Below are 15,672 nucleotides of genomic sequence, written 5' to 3' on the forward strand. Positions count from 1 at the left end.
AGACATCATGGCGGCCATTGCCACCTGCCAATCCACATTAACAGCAAAAATAGAAACCGTACAGATGGACGTGGGCCTCATACGCCAAGATTTGGACAAACGCAGGACCAGAGTCACAGAGACCAAGCAAAGAGTAATACTGAAGATACAGTCGCAGAACATGGCGCAGCGCTCCGCACTTTCCAAACCAAAGTGAAAGCCCTGGAGTACAGAAGATGATGCCGAAAATATAAATCAGCAAAATAACCTTTGCATTGTCAGTCTACCTGAGGGAGCCGGAGGGACAAACCCCACGTGCTTCATAGAAGACATGCAGCGTGACCTCCTCCCTGGGGCCCGCTTGTCACCCCACTATGTGGTGGAGAGGGTGCACTGCATACCACCTAAACCGGGCCCTCCTGGAGCCCCTTCGTGAACCTTCATTCTATGTCTGCTAAACTTTAGGGACAGAGACAAAATTTTCAGAGCCTCCAGAAATGTGGGGGACCTACGCTACCAGAATGCCAAGCTGATGATTTTCCATGACTATTCAGTGGAGATCCAAAAACTCAGGAAATCGTTCGACCATGTAAAGGCAACGTTGAGGGCTAGCAACATCCGTTACAGTGTCCTCTTCCCAGCCCATCTTAGAGTTCAGGACGGAGAGACAACCCGCTTCTTCAGCTCCCCAGAGAGCCATCTATCTGGCTGCACTCGCTGCCGCGGCGCATGGTACGTACCACATGACACCCTCACTTACACTGAGCTTTACACAGGCCTAGGCTTGTGCAGACTGGCCCACAGATAGGGCGCCCTCTCTGTTGCACCTGTTGTGCCTTGTTCGTACCCAATGTGTACCCTGCTCCGATAGTGGAGGCTAGCCCCCCTGATGTGGGAACCAAAGTTAGCGCCCCTGACAGAGATGGAGAACATTGAAGCCTGCTGCTTCCCTGTTTTTGTTTTATCCCCTCCTGTGGCATTAGGGGCCATACTATGTATGTCAACCTACTAACGGATCGACTTTACTGCGGGGATGCATTCCTGTTACTTTTCTCCTCCCGGACTTATGTCCCTTACAGCTTGTTGCATTCAGCCAGCGGATGTCTCACAAAGAGAGCTGCTCGGACTGCTGCTTGGGTCCCCCCAGAAAGTATCCAGGGGGCTGAGTTCGCCTCTTGCGCAGACCCTCCCCCCCCCCTGCAGCCGGCGAGTTGAAATTGTTTGAGATGGATACCCTTCTCAGTTTAAGGGGGTTGGATGGGGTGGAGAGAGGGGATTGTTCCCCCAACGGGGCCAGTCTTTTTCTTTTGGGTGTTATGATAATTTTTTGCTTTTGTAAAAATGTTTTCTTAAAATTCCTAATTACTAAGCTCCATGTGTCAGTAATGTCCGTCACATTGCTAATTCCTGCTAATGTATTACAATTGTTAGCGCTGAATTTCTGCCTTCTCTGTTTCCTCTGAGTCCAGCTAAGGCTCCCCAGAGGGGCACACACGTTTACTTCGTATACCTACAACAACTTGAAGATGACATCCCTTAAAGATCTGTCCTGGAACACTAAAGCCCCGTACACACGAGCGGACTTTTCGACATCCAAACTCCGACGGACTGAGTCCGTCAGACTATCCGATCATGTGTGGGCTGCAACGGACTTTTGATTCGCCAAAGTCTGACGGACTTTAGAAATGAAGCATGCTTCAAATTTTCCCGACGGAACTCCGCCGGACCCGGTCCCCGTCGAAAAATCCGCTCGTGTGTATGCTACTCCGACGGACTAAAACCGACGCTAGGGCAGCTATTGGCTACTGGCTATGAACTTCCTTATTCGAATCCAGTCGTACGTCATCACGTTCGACTCCGTCGGAGTTTGGTGTGATGGTGTGTGTCCAAGTCCGTTCGGTCGAAAAGTCCGCCAGAACTCCGTCGGAATTCCGGCGGAACTCCGGCGGAACTCCTTTGGAGGTCTGTCGGAGATAAGTCCTCTCGTGTGTACGGGGCTTAAGGGGTTAAATTCACCAGTTAAGAGATCCCTAGTATTCCAATTTGTGAAGGCCCACAACCCACACATGTATTCTACAAGAGATCCACCTAGAGGGCAGTAGAACTTTGTCACTTAAAAAGCCCCGGATCGGCTATCACTTCCATTCCACGAACTCCAACTTTGCAAGGGGTGTCAGCATACTAATTACACAAATCTATCCCATTTCGGCTTCTAGACCTGGTGCTGGACTCGGATTGCAGATATGTACTAATTCACGCTGAAGTGGGTTCAATAAGATGCGTCATAGCAGGCCTCTCTCTGCCTCCACCGCATTATTGACTTTACACAAATTACCTCAAAAATTGCTGATTTTGCTAATGACAATATTCTTATCGTGGGAGATTTTAACCTGGTTCCGAACCCCGCCGTGGACAGATTGTCCACGAGTGGTAATCCACACCCTGGACTGGTGGAGTGGGAGGAGACATACGGCCTGACAGATGTGTGGCGATGGAAACATCCTCAGACCCAGGCCTATACCTGCCACTACACGTCTCACCACACCTTTTCAAGGATAGACCCGGCCTATGTGGGGCGGGCTGCCCTCCCTAGGGCAAAGGACATTAAGATACTCCCCAAGGGCATATCTGACCATGCACTTATCCTCAGCCCCAGAGTCCACATTGTGGCGGCTTTCCAGGTTCTGGGTGTGTGGTAGATTGTCCGTTTCAGGGATCTCTCGGCAGCCCCGCTGGTCATGCCTTTAAGGCCTACACTAGAGGTCAATATCAACTTATTATAGGCAAGGTTCATAGCGAGAGACAAGCTCAACTGGCTAATGCAGAACAGGAGACAAGATTTGTCTGGACTGGAGACCCTTAGGATTATATTAGACTACAGGCCTTGACTGGTGAGATATTGCGCGTGCGCACCTCTCTCCCTCAGAAACTGCTAGCCCAGTCCCAACGTATTTTTGAGCAAGGTAAAAGATCGGGAAAACTGTTGGCCTGGCTATCACAGGAGCAGGCCAGAGGGATATGCGTGTCTCACATACAAGACCAAAATGGTGCACCCTTTTATAACCCTGACAAAATGAATGAGGGCTTTGTCTCCTTCTACCGTCTACTTTACAGCTCCAAGGCGACATACACACAGTACGAACTGACATCTTATTTAGACCCCATCGATATACCAGTCCTGATGCGCTTGACATGCCTATCTCGGTAGAACTGCTGAAGGCTCTAAAATCACTCCAATCTGGCAAGACCCCCAGCCCTGATGGCAAACCAGTTGAATTCTATAAACAATAGACTTAGGAAATAGTGGTCTGACTACACACCATGCTGCAGGAGGCACACAAGACAGAGGAACTCCCAAGCTCCTTGAGCGAGGCAGTGGTGGTAGTAATTCCTAAGCCTGGGAAAGATCCCTCTCTATGCTCCTCGTATCGCCCAATCTCCCTGATAAACGTTGATGTAAAACTGCTGGCCAAAGTTTTAGCCGACAGACTGACCACAGTTATACTAGCATTGGTTCACCCGGACCAAACTGGGTTCATGCCGGGGAAGGGCATGGACATTAAATATTAGGAGAATCTTTACACACATAGCCAGAGCACATCCAGAATCGGCGGGAGTGGTGGCCTCACTCGATGCGAAGAAAGCTTTTGACTGTCAAGTGGGGCTACCTCTGGGGGGTCCTTTCCAGGTTTGGATTTGGCCCTAGATTCATGATATAGTTGAGGATGCTGTATGCCGAGCGGAGGGCCAAAGTACGCACAAATGGCTGCCTCTCAGACAGTTTTCCCTTGGAACGGGGCAAGCGCCAAGGGTGCCTCCTGTCAACAGGGATTATTTGCACTGGCACTAGAGCCCTTAGCCATAGCCCTACCTGCAGAGGAGAAGGAAAGCGGCATAACAGTGGGCATGATAGAGAAGAAGGTGTCCCTCTATGTGGACGACACCCTGCTCTATCATGCGGATGCCTCTGGGTCACTGGTGAGGGCCCTGAAGCTATGTGACCACTTCAGAAGATTCTCGGGAATCTGCATAATTTGGGCCAAGACGGTTCTGTTCCTGCTGCACCCCTCCATCCCTAGATTAGACACGGGGTACCCCTCTCAAGTGGATTGATGAATTCACATACTTGGGTGTTAAAATCACTAGCACGACAGAAACAGTCATAGAGAACTAAATGAGCATCGTGGCGGACCCTACCACTGACCCCAGTCAGTAGAGTCAATCTTCTGAAGATGGTATATCTCCCGAAATTCTTATATTTCTTCCGAAATACCTCATCACACATTCCTCGGGCCTTTTTCTGGCATCTTGAGGGTATAATGACCTTTTTTGTGGGCAGGGAGGCCGCCCAGAGTGGCAAAACACATACTGTACATTCCTCTCTCTGCATGAGACTTGGCAATGCCCAACTTCTTCATATACTACTGGGCAGCAGTCCTGCTCACAGTCAGGTGGTGGTTCTCCCAGCCTAGAAAGAATCCAGAGGTGAGACTGGAGGCGGCTATACAAGGGTCCTACACAGCATTGAACAACCTCGCATTTAGAGGGCTCAAAGCTCCACACGACCTGACAGTACCTATGAAAGCGACGCTTAGTAGGGCTGGGGGAAAAAAATTGATTTGAATCTTGAATAGAGTTGAGAGAAAGGTTAAATCAATTCAAATTTTCAGCAAATCAATTTGATTTTTTTTTTCCACCAGGACCGGAGCGGACACCATGTCGGTCCTGAGGAGCTGCGGGCAGGAGATTTTAGGCAAGGCCGCGGCTTCAGCCTAGTCCGCGGCGTCGGCTAAAAACTCCTGCCCGCAGCTCCTCAGGACTGGCACGGTGTCCAAATTATGCTCTTCATCGAACTGAAGTACACATATTCTCTTCCCAACACCTCGGAAATTAGGTTCTGGCAGCTGAGACATGCCATGAAGGCTCAAATCCCAGAGGCACCGACACAAGTCTGACTCCATCAAGCGCTTGCTCATTTCCAGTGTAACGGGAAAGCCCCTCTCTACCCTCTATCTGTACCTGACGGTAGCCTAGGACACCAAACCCACGGGCATGTTTGAAAAATGGAGGGAGGATATTCCGTCCCTGGGAGAATACGAATGGGAGGACTGTATATCAACCTTTATCCCATCCATGATTATGGCCAAGGATAGATTTATCCAGTTGAAGTTCATCCATAGGGTGTACTACATCCCACATAGAATGGCCAACATATACCCGAACTTAGACCCTTCATGCTCCAGATGCAACACAGAAGTAGGCACAGTCTGGCATATGATGTGGGGCTGCCCTAAAATCCAGACCTACTGGGAACAAGTAGCAGGGAAACTGAGCGAACTGCTGATGACTCTGGTACCAAGGGATCCAATGGTGCTCCTGTTGAGCTTCTCATCACAGCATACAACTGTTCTGTCACAAACGGCCAGTTTACGAAAGTCAGATCTGAAGCTCTTACTGGCCATTAGTCTGAAATATCGCCAGTGTCCCAGATTCTCCAGCTCAAAAAAGGTGGAAAATCTGGGAAGGAAGCTGGTGCGATTAGAGATATAGGAAGAAAATAAGTCTTCTATATCAGCACCAGTGGGTTAAAAATGTATATACACTGTATATGTATATATTTATACAAACAGATATAATTGAGAGAAGGGAAGTGTAAATACACACTAATAATATATATTATATATACATACATACATACACACACGCACACACACACACACACACACACACACACACACACACACAGCAGGTAAAATAAGTATTGAACATGTCACCATTTCTCTGGGCAAATACATTTCTACAAGGTGCTATTTATTGACATATGAAATTAGCACCACATGTCGGTAACAACATATGCAATCCATACATACAGTGGGGAAAATTATTTGAATTGATCCCCTACAGATTTTGTTAATTTGCCCACTTACAAAGAGATAAAGGGTCTATAATTTCTTATCATAGGTATATTCTAAATGATAGAGAGAGAATATCAACCAAAAATCCAGACAAAAAGAGGATAAATGTTATAAATCGAGTTGCAGTTCAGTGAGCAAAATAAGTATTTGATCCCCTACCAACCATCAATAATTCTGGCTCCAGTATGTGGTACACAGATTAGTCCTGTCAATTCAAGAAGGTACTCCGAACTACAACTCATTATGTGTATAAAAGACACCTGTCCACAGAATCTTCCATTGAAACCTCACCATCATGGGCCAAGATCAAAGAGCTGTCAAAAGGACGCCAGGGACAAGATTGTAGACCTGGACAAGGCTGGGATGGCTACAAAGACCATCAGCAAGAAGCTTGGTGAGAAGAAGACAACTGTTTAAGCGATTACTCGCAAATGGCAGAAATACAAAATAACCATCAATCTCCCTCGGTCTGGAGCTCCGTGCAAGATGTTGCCTCATGGGGTAAGGATGATCACGAGAAAAGTGGGGGGGGGGGGGGGGGGGGGGGGGGATCAGCCCAAAACTACTTGGGATCAGCTTGTGAATGATCTGAAGGCAGTTGGAACCACAGTCACCAAACAATTGGTAACACAATACACTGCCATGGATTGAAATTCTGCAGCGCCTGCAAGGTTCCCTTCCTCAAGAAGACTCATACATGTACAGACCCATCTGAAGTTTGCCAATGAACATCTAAATGATTCAGAGAAGGATTGGGAGAAAGTGTTGTGAGAGGAGACCAAAATGAAGATCTTTGGCATTAACTCGGGAGATCAAATCATTTTCACCAGTGTACAAAGACCTCAAAAACACATCAGCTTAGAAATCAAGTTATGTTTAATAAAATGGAATGACACAGGGGAAAAGAACTGAAACACATAAAGAAAGAGAGGTGCAAAAAGGCATGGAAAGTCAAGACGCCAGCTGAAATCTATCAGTAATTAACCCCTTGCCGCCGAGCGTACACAGATGTGCGGCTGTTATACCAGCAGAGCGGGATGTCCCACCCTCCCGCTGCTCTTAACAGGGATCGCGTTCCATCAGGAGCCCCAATCAATAATCCGCCGCTTCTGGCAGTTAGGGACAGACTGGAATGAAGCCGTAAGTGGTTTCATTCCAGCCTCCTAATTGTAAACACGGAAGCGACGTCATGACGTCACTTCCCGTTTACTCGGCTGCCAATGGTGCCAGTTTAAAAAAAATATACAGTATTCAGAATCTTCGAAAATGGCAATCTGAATACTTTGAAGCGCAAAGGAAGGATTGGGGGAGTCTTTTAGACCCCCGATCCCTCCAGAGTACCTGTCACCACCTATTACTGTCACAAGGGATGTTTACATTCCTTGTGATAGCAATAAAAGTGAAAAAAAATAATAATTTTTCAAAACAATTAATTTCAAAAAAATAAAAATAAAAAAATGTTTTGTTTTGTTTTAAGTGCCCCCATCACCGCGAGCTTGCGCAGCAAAGAAAACGCATACGGAAGTTCTAGCACTAGACCTCCTCTGCAACTCTAACCTGGTAACCGGATTTTTTTTTTTTAAAGCATCGCCTATGGAGATTTTTTATTTTTTTTGGTACCGTAGATTGTCGTCATTCCACGAGTACGTACAATTATAAAGCGTGACATGTTTGGTATCCATTTACTCGACGTAACAGCTTTCACACGATACAAACAAATTGGGCAAACTTTACCGTTTTTTTTTTTTTCATGAAATCGTCCCCTTTCCCAAAAAGTTGCGTTTAAAAACACCGCTGCACAAATACTCTGCGACATAAAATATTGCAACAATTGCCATTTTCTTCTCTAGATTCTCTGCTAAAAATATATATAATGTTTGGGGGTTCAAAGTAATTTTCTAGCAAAAAAATCTGGATTTTAACTTGTAAACACCAAAATGTCAAAAATAGGCTTAGTCATGAAAGGGTTAAAAAGCAATCCTGCCCCTTATCAGTACAAATGAACCCCTTGCCGCCGAGTGTACGCAGATGTGCGTACTCGGCTTCCGGGGGTTATACCGGGATGATGCCCGCATCACGGTACTGATTTTTAGAGCGGGCGATTGGCTTCCCAGCCATAACAACCAACATACATACACACTATAATTATATATATATATAATTATATATATATATATATATATATATATATATATATATATATATATATATATATATATATATATATATATATATATATATATATATATATATATATATATATATATATATATATATATATATATATATATATACACACACATACATACATATGTATGTACACACAAACACACCCTGGCGGAATTTATGCTTTCATAGCCATTTTTCAGAGAATATGAATAACACAAAAACTTTACTTTTACTCATGGTTAGTGTTTGGCTGAAGCCATTTATTATCAATCAACTGTGTTTACTCATTAACCACTTGACCACTGGGCACTTAAACCCCCTTAATAACCAAACCAATTTTCAGCTTTCGGTGCTCTCACATTTTGAATGACAATTACTCAGTCATGCAACACTGTACCCATATGAAATTTTTGTTCTTTTTTTCACACAAATAGAGCTTTCTTTTGGTGGTAATCATTTAATCACCGCTGGGTTTTTATTTTGTGTGCTATAAAAAGAAAAAAAAAAACGACCGAAAATTCTGTAAAAAAAAAAAAAAAAAAAAAATGAATTTTTCTTCGTTTCTGTTATAAAATTTAGCAGATTAGTAATTTGTCTTTCTTCATAAATTTTGGCCAAAATTTATACCACTACATATCTTTGGTAAAAATAAGTACAAAATAAGTACAAATTGGTGGATATTATTTGGTCTTTGTGAAAGTTATAGAGTACACAAGCTATGGTGCCAATATCTGAAAATTTATCACATCTCATTTCTTGAGACCCTAAGGCCCCCTTTCACACTGACGATCTGTTCAGGTCCGCCTGTCAGTTTTTCAGGTGGACCTGAATGGATGCTCCATAGAGCTCTATGGAGCGTCGGATGTCAGCGGTGACAAGTCCGCTGACATGCGACCCGCTCCGATCCGAAAAAGTGTGATGGAGGAAAAAGCTATTTTTCCATCCGTCTACGGATCGGATGACGATGGACTCTGCGGTCCGTCATCACCCGATCTCCCATAGGGGAGAGCGGCGCTGTGACAGGTCCGTCCCTCCACAAATTACACCCCAAAACACATTCTGCTATTTCTCCTGAGTATGGCGATACCACAAGTGTGAGACTTTTACACAGCGTGGCCACAGAGGCCCAACATGCAGGGAGCACCATCAGGCTTTCTGGAGCACCCAGGACAATTCTGACATTTCTCTCCTACATGTAAAAATCATCATTTATTTGCTAGAAAAATTACATAGAACTCCAAAACATTATATGTTTTTTTAGCAAAGACCCTGGAGAATACAATGGTGGTCGTACAGTATTTGCGCAGCAATTTTTCAAACCCTTTTTTTGGAAAAGAAAACATTTTTTTTTTTAAAGCACAAAAGAGGAAAGTTATTCCAATGTTTTTGCATAATGTGAAAGCTGAAGTTAAGCCAAGTAAATAGATACCCAACATGTCACCCTTCAAAATTGCACACGCTCGTGGAATGGCGTCAAACGTCGCTACTTAAAAATCCCCATAGGCGACGCTTTAATTTTTTACTGGTTACATTTTTTGAGTTACAGAGGAGCGCCAAAATGATTGCTCTCACTCTAAGGCTGCTTTCACACTGGGGCGGTATTCAGGCATTACAGCGCTAAAAATAGCACCTGTGTAGCGCCTGAAAAAAAACGGCCCCTTTCTCTCCAGTGTGAAAGCCGGAGGGCTTTCACACTGGAGCGATGCGCTGGCAGGACGGTGAAAAAAGTCCTGCTAGCCGCATCTTTGGAGCGGTGAAGGAGCGGTGTATTCACCGCTCCTACCCATTGAAATCAATGGGACACCGCGGCAATACCGCCGGCAAAGCGCCGCTGCAGCGGTGCTTTGCGGGCGGGTTTAACCCTTTTTCGGCCGCTAGCGGGGGTTAAAACCACCCTGCTAGCGCCCGCAGACCGCCGCTAAAACGACGGTAAAGCGCCGCTAAAAATAGCGGCACTTTACCGCCGACGCCGCTCCCGCTGCAGTGTGAAAGCAGCCTAACGTTCAGAGCAATACCACACATGTGTGGTTTGAACACTGTTTTCATATGTGGGCGGGACTTACATATGCGTTCGCTTCTGCATGCGAGCACATGGGGACATTTTTTTTATTGTTCATTTTACTTTATTTTTTATTTTAGTTTGACACTTTCTCCCCCCCCCAAAAAAAATGTTTGATCACTTTTATTCCTATTACAAGGAATGTAAACATCCCTTGTAATAGGAATATGGCATGATAGGTCCTCTTTACAGTGAGATATGGGGGTCAATAAGACCCCTCATCTTACCTCTAGGCTGGGAAGCCTGAAAAATAAATAAAAATAAAAATGATTCTGGCTTTGATCGTATTGGCAAGTCGGTAGAAGCAACGGAGGGCGGCGGGATGGGGGGGCACGTCCCCTCTCGCCTCCTGTAAGAACGATCAAGCAGCGGAACAGCCGATATGATCATTCTTATGGTGTAGGGAATCGCGGGGTGAAAAAGATGATATCTGAATATCCCCACACAAAGTCAAGGACGTCATATGACGGCCGGTGGGCGGGAAGTGGTTAAAATGCATTTTTTTTTTTTTTTTTTAAACACAAAGTTGTCCATTTATATAATATTTCTAACACATAGCATGTACATACCAAAAATGACACCCCAAAATAGATTCTCCTACTCCTCCTGAGTACGGCGATATCACATGTGTGAGACTTCCACAGCCTGGCCACATACAGAGGCTGAGTACAGCCAAGCATGGCCGAGCATGGCTGGGTATCACCGAGTATGGCTGAGCATGGCCAAGTATGGCTGGGTATTGCATGGTATCACCGAGTATAGCTGGGTATTGCAATTTATGGCAGAGTATTTCAAAGTATTGCTGGGTATTGGCAGGGCATTGTAGAGTATTGGCAGGGCATTGCTGGGTATTGCAGAGTATTGGCAGGACATTGCAATACCCAGCAATGCCCTGCCAATACTCTGCAATACCCAGCAATGTCCTGCAATACCCAGCAGAGTATTGGCAGGGCATTGCAGAGTATTGGCAGGGATTTGCTGGGTATTGCGGGGTTAATTGTCGGTAAGCAGCGCTGTGGGCACTGCAGATCCAGCCCACATCTCTCCAATTGGTACAGAGAGGGGAGGGAGGAACCAGCGTCATAACATGACGGTTTGTTTACAAGTGATCGCTCTGTCATTTGACGTAGCGATCACGTAGTAAACGGCCGCAATGAGCGGCCGTTTACCGTGATCCGTGATGCGCCGGGTCCACAGGTCACGGATGCTCTCAAGTTCCGAGAGCGGAAATCTGGGAGGACGTGCTATAAAGTCCTCCCAGAGTTAAGCAAATCGCCCTGTAGCCGTCATTCGGCTATGGGCCGGTTGTTAAGTGGTTAAATCATAATCACAACAGAAACTACCCAAATGGCCCTGATCAAAAAAGTTTACATACCCTGGTGATTTTGGCCTGATAACATGCACACAAGTTGACAGAAAGGGGTTTGAATGGCTATTAAAAAGGTAACCATCCTCACCTGTGATCTGTTTGCTTGTAATTAGTGTGTGTGGATAAAAGGTCAATGTGTTTGTGGACTCCTGACAGACCCTTACATCTTTAATCCAGTACTGCACTGACGTTTCTGGATTCTGAGTCATGGGGAAAGCAAAATAATTGTCAAAGGATCTGTGGTAAAAGGTAGTTGAACTGTATAAAACAGGAAAGGGATATAAAAAGATATCCAAGGAATTGGGAATGCCAATCGGCAGTGTTCAAACTCTAATCAAGAAGTCGAAAATGAGGGGTTCTGTTGAAATCAAACCACGGTCAGGCAGACCAACTAAAATTTCAGCCACCACTGCCAGGAAAATTGTTTGGGATGCAAAGAAAACCCACAAATAACTTCAAGTGAAATACAGGACTCTCTGAAAACATGTGGTGTGGCTGTTTCAAGATGCACAATGAGGAGGCACTAGAAGAAGGATGGGCTGCATGGTCAAGTCACCAGAAGAAAGCTATTACTATGTAAAAGCCAAAGTATCCCGCTTACAATACCCCAAACAGCACAGAGACAAGCCTCAGACCTTCTGGTACAAAGTCATTTGGAGTGATGAGACCAAACTTGAGCTTTTGGCCACAACCATAAACACTACATTTGGAGAGGAGTCAACCAGGCCTATGATGAAAAGGTGGATCGCTGATGTGTGGGCTACAAAAGGCACAAAAAATTTGATAAAAATTGTTGGCAAGGTGACTGCAGTATGTTCTCAAAAAATACTGGAGGAACATTTCCACTCATCAGCCAGGAAGCTGCGCATGGGATGTACTTGTACATTCCAACATGACAATCCAAAACACAAGGCCAAGTCGACCTGTCATTGGCTGCAGCAGAATAAAGTGAAGGTTCTGGGGTGGCCATCTCTCCTGACCTCAATATCATTGAGCCACTCTAGGGAGATCTCAAAACGTGCAGTTCATACAAGACAGCCCAACTGGAGGCTTTTTACCAAGAGAAAAGGGCAGCTTTACCATCTGAGAACATAAAGGAGCCTCATCCACAAATACCACAAAAGTCTTCAAGCTGTCATTAAGATATTAAGAACTGGGGTATGTTAACTTCAGATCAAATCAGGGTCATTTTGGTAGTTCCTGTTGTGATTATGATTTAAAAAGAGTAAACACAGTTGACTGATAATAAATGGCTTCAGCCAAACACTAACCATGAATGAAAGAAAAGCGTTTGTGTTATTCATTATTCTCTGAAAAATGGCCATAATAAATTCTGCCAGGGTGTATAAACTTATGAGCACAACTGTAATATATATATTTATATTTCTTTTAGCAGAGACCCTAGAGAAATAAAATGGAGGTCGTTGCAATATTTTATGTCACACTGTATTTGCACAGTGGTCTTTTAAATGCTATTTTTTTGGGGGGGGGGGGGGGGGGGGGATACACTTCCATGAAAAAAAAAAAAAATTAACAGTAAAGTTAGCCCATTTTTTTTGTATGATATTAAGAATCATGAAAGAATCATGATCTTTTTTCTAAGCAAAAAAATTGTGATTCTCATTTTATACAGAATCATGCAGTTCTACCACAGTGTGAGTAAAAGCATCTTGGCCATATACCCAGGACCCTGGGCTGGGAAAACTGTCCTGATTGAAGCCCTACAAACAGATCATATTTTGTTATAGACTGTACATATTTTGGCCGCTATGCATGGGAACTGCTAAATTGGATAGCAAGAGGAATGGAAATATCCACTTTACCACTTGCCGATCACCTGCTTGCAGTACATTGTACACGGGCAGGCGGCAAGTGGTTCATGGGCGGCTGTAGGCAAAGCACCCTAGATGGTCACCCCTTCCCAGCCAGTGTCAATTAGTACAGTGGCGGTGTATAGTATTAGCACGGATCACTGTATTAATGTCACTGGTGATGTCAGTGGCAGTTAGCCTGCCCCCTGTGTCAGTCATTATCGCAGTCCCATTAAAAGTCATTGTTTACCGACATTAGTTTATAAATCCCCCCCAAAAAAAATCAAAAAACCCAATGGTGGGTACAGCATTGCATGACTGCACAATTACCAGTTAAAGTAGCCCAGTGCTAAATAGCAAAACATGCTAATGAAGCGGGTAAAATCTTCCAGAGCTCAAGTGATTAAGACCTCTCTGTGAAAAGACATACACCAGTCTTCCTCTTCTAAAAATCCATACTTGTGCCAGCACTGGTGGTCTCTGAGTTAATCAGTAAAGCCATTGCAGGTTATACAGATGTTGCAGCTCACCCATTCCAATTCTACAGCAATAGTGATGTTTATCATATGAGAGAACTTGATTTCCAAGAAATTATAAAAAGGACAGCAGAAGGAGGAACATTTTGCTGTTAATGAAGGCAGGCTTATTAATGCGGGTGTTAGAATATCCTTTTGAATAAAGAGGACGAACCCTGTTAAACAATGTGGAACAGTGACTACTGAAACCCTCATCACTTTAAGAGAAGATGAAAATACGACTGCATATAAATTCTACCATAAAGTTGCAGACCGAGTAGTACTCACAGCACCCAGGTTCTGTTGCTCATTCTTCAACATCCTCTGACAGGGTAGAAAGGGTTATCACTGCAAGGAGATACCACAGGTTTAGATTTCACTCACTAGCAGCTGATATGGAAGTCATTGTTACTTCATATCGCAGCTAAAACGTAACTGAAAATATCAGTTCATCATCGATATAACATTCTTTTTTTTCATGATTCATGATTCAAAAATAGCCTCTCTTGTGGTTTCCAAAATGACTGAAAATACGATCTGCAGCTCACAGCGGTTGCTATACTTGTTCATCTAGATGTACCTTGCAATACAGATACATGTTATTACATTCACACTAAACATCTGTGTTAAAACTATGATATGTATACTGTCATAATTGTTCTCTATACAGTTGGAGCCTTTGACCAACCCTAGATGTGCCCAGGGATAGCCCTTCTGTGGAGTTTGTGGACACAAACGGTTCAAATCTCGTTCAGTTAACCAGGGAACGGCAGAGAGTCGAACAGTGTATGGGCAGGCTGAATGTACCCAAGTTGACTGATTTCTTATGCAATTATTGCCAGTGGTTATAGCTGGTAGCAATAAGAACTGTTTTCTCCTGGCTGGCTACTGGAACTGTGTGTTCTCCCAGCTAACCCTTCCCCCACACTGGAAGCACACTATAGCTGTACATTGGGGACCCACAATTGCAGAAAAGAAAAAAGGGGAAAAAAAAAAATATTGCTCCATCTATGGCCGGCCTAACTGACTGCAGCTAATGAGCCAGTTTGTATATGGCAGAGTGCAGCTGCATTTAGCCACCTCTGAACACAGCAAACTAGCCATCGTGTTGGGGCCTTACAGTTCAGGTGGGCACCAGGGGGTTTTTACTTCTGTCACCTACTTATACCTTTGTAGGCTAGGCCTGTGAGCGTTTCCCTGTACCCCAAGCCATTTGGTTACCTTTGCTTGGGTCTCAAATGACCTCAGGGGGAAGGCAGAGCCAGAAATTCCACCTGAGTGTTTCAGGCTGAAGGTGAGATTCAATTCACTGGTGTCTACCAAAAACTGCAATGTCAGTCTCAATAACTATAAAATGTTAAATATACAAAAACACAGAATGTACCTTTAAAAACACAATTTAGCATAAAACTCAAACACTAGAACACCATGTTTCTATTCTTAAATAAAAAAAAGGTCAAAGTGGTAACAGCAGTACTATCCATAGCAGTCAAGGTGGTCTGTTAATTGTTACAGTCAGCTTTCCCACTTGACACCGGGGACTACATCTATCCGACTTGCACAAGGAATGCTATTTCTGGAGGAGGACAAATCGCTCCTGTGCTCTGCCTCGGAACCAGGACCACCTCAAGAAGCCAAACAGCAACACTGAGTAGGAACCTTGCCTGTGACAGCCACCTTGATGAGTTCTATTTCTGTAATTCTCAAGGCAGCTTGATTCTTTTTTTTTTTCCCTAAATTAGTGCATCTTTCAATAAAATCTGTTTTCCAACATTTTCATCAGCATACACAAACAGGCATGGAAAGTAGCTAGGTATGCAGACTGACCTTTAAAAAGCTCACCAAGTCTAGGCTT

General features: G+C 44.4%; 1 protein-coding gene across 5 annotated transcripts in view; it reads right to left on the reverse strand.

The window, feature by feature from the left end:
- FCHO1 (FCH and mu domain containing endocytic adaptor 1) overlaps nucleotides 1-15,672 on the reverse strand; it is a 276,363-nt gene that overhangs the window by 247,320 nt on the left and 13,371 nt on the right. For all 5 annotated transcript variants that reach the window (XM_077475562.1, XM_077475564.1, XM_077475563.1 and 2 more), the window contains exon 2: nucleotides 14,106-14,165. The gene's annotated coding sequence lies outside the window, so the exon portion shown is untranslated. The remainder of the gene's footprint in view (nucleotides 1-14,105; nucleotides 14,166-15,672) is intronic.

The sequence above is a fragment of the Lithobates pipiens genome, unplaced genomic scaffold (assembly GCF_037356315.1).
Source record: "Lithobates pipiens isolate NorthernLeopardFrog02 unplaced genomic scaffold, aLitPip1_a1.2 Scaffold_13, whole genome shotgun sequence".
NCBI classification, from domain to species: domain Eukaryota; kingdom Metazoa; phylum Chordata; class Amphibia; order Anura; family Ranidae; genus Lithobates; species Lithobates pipiens.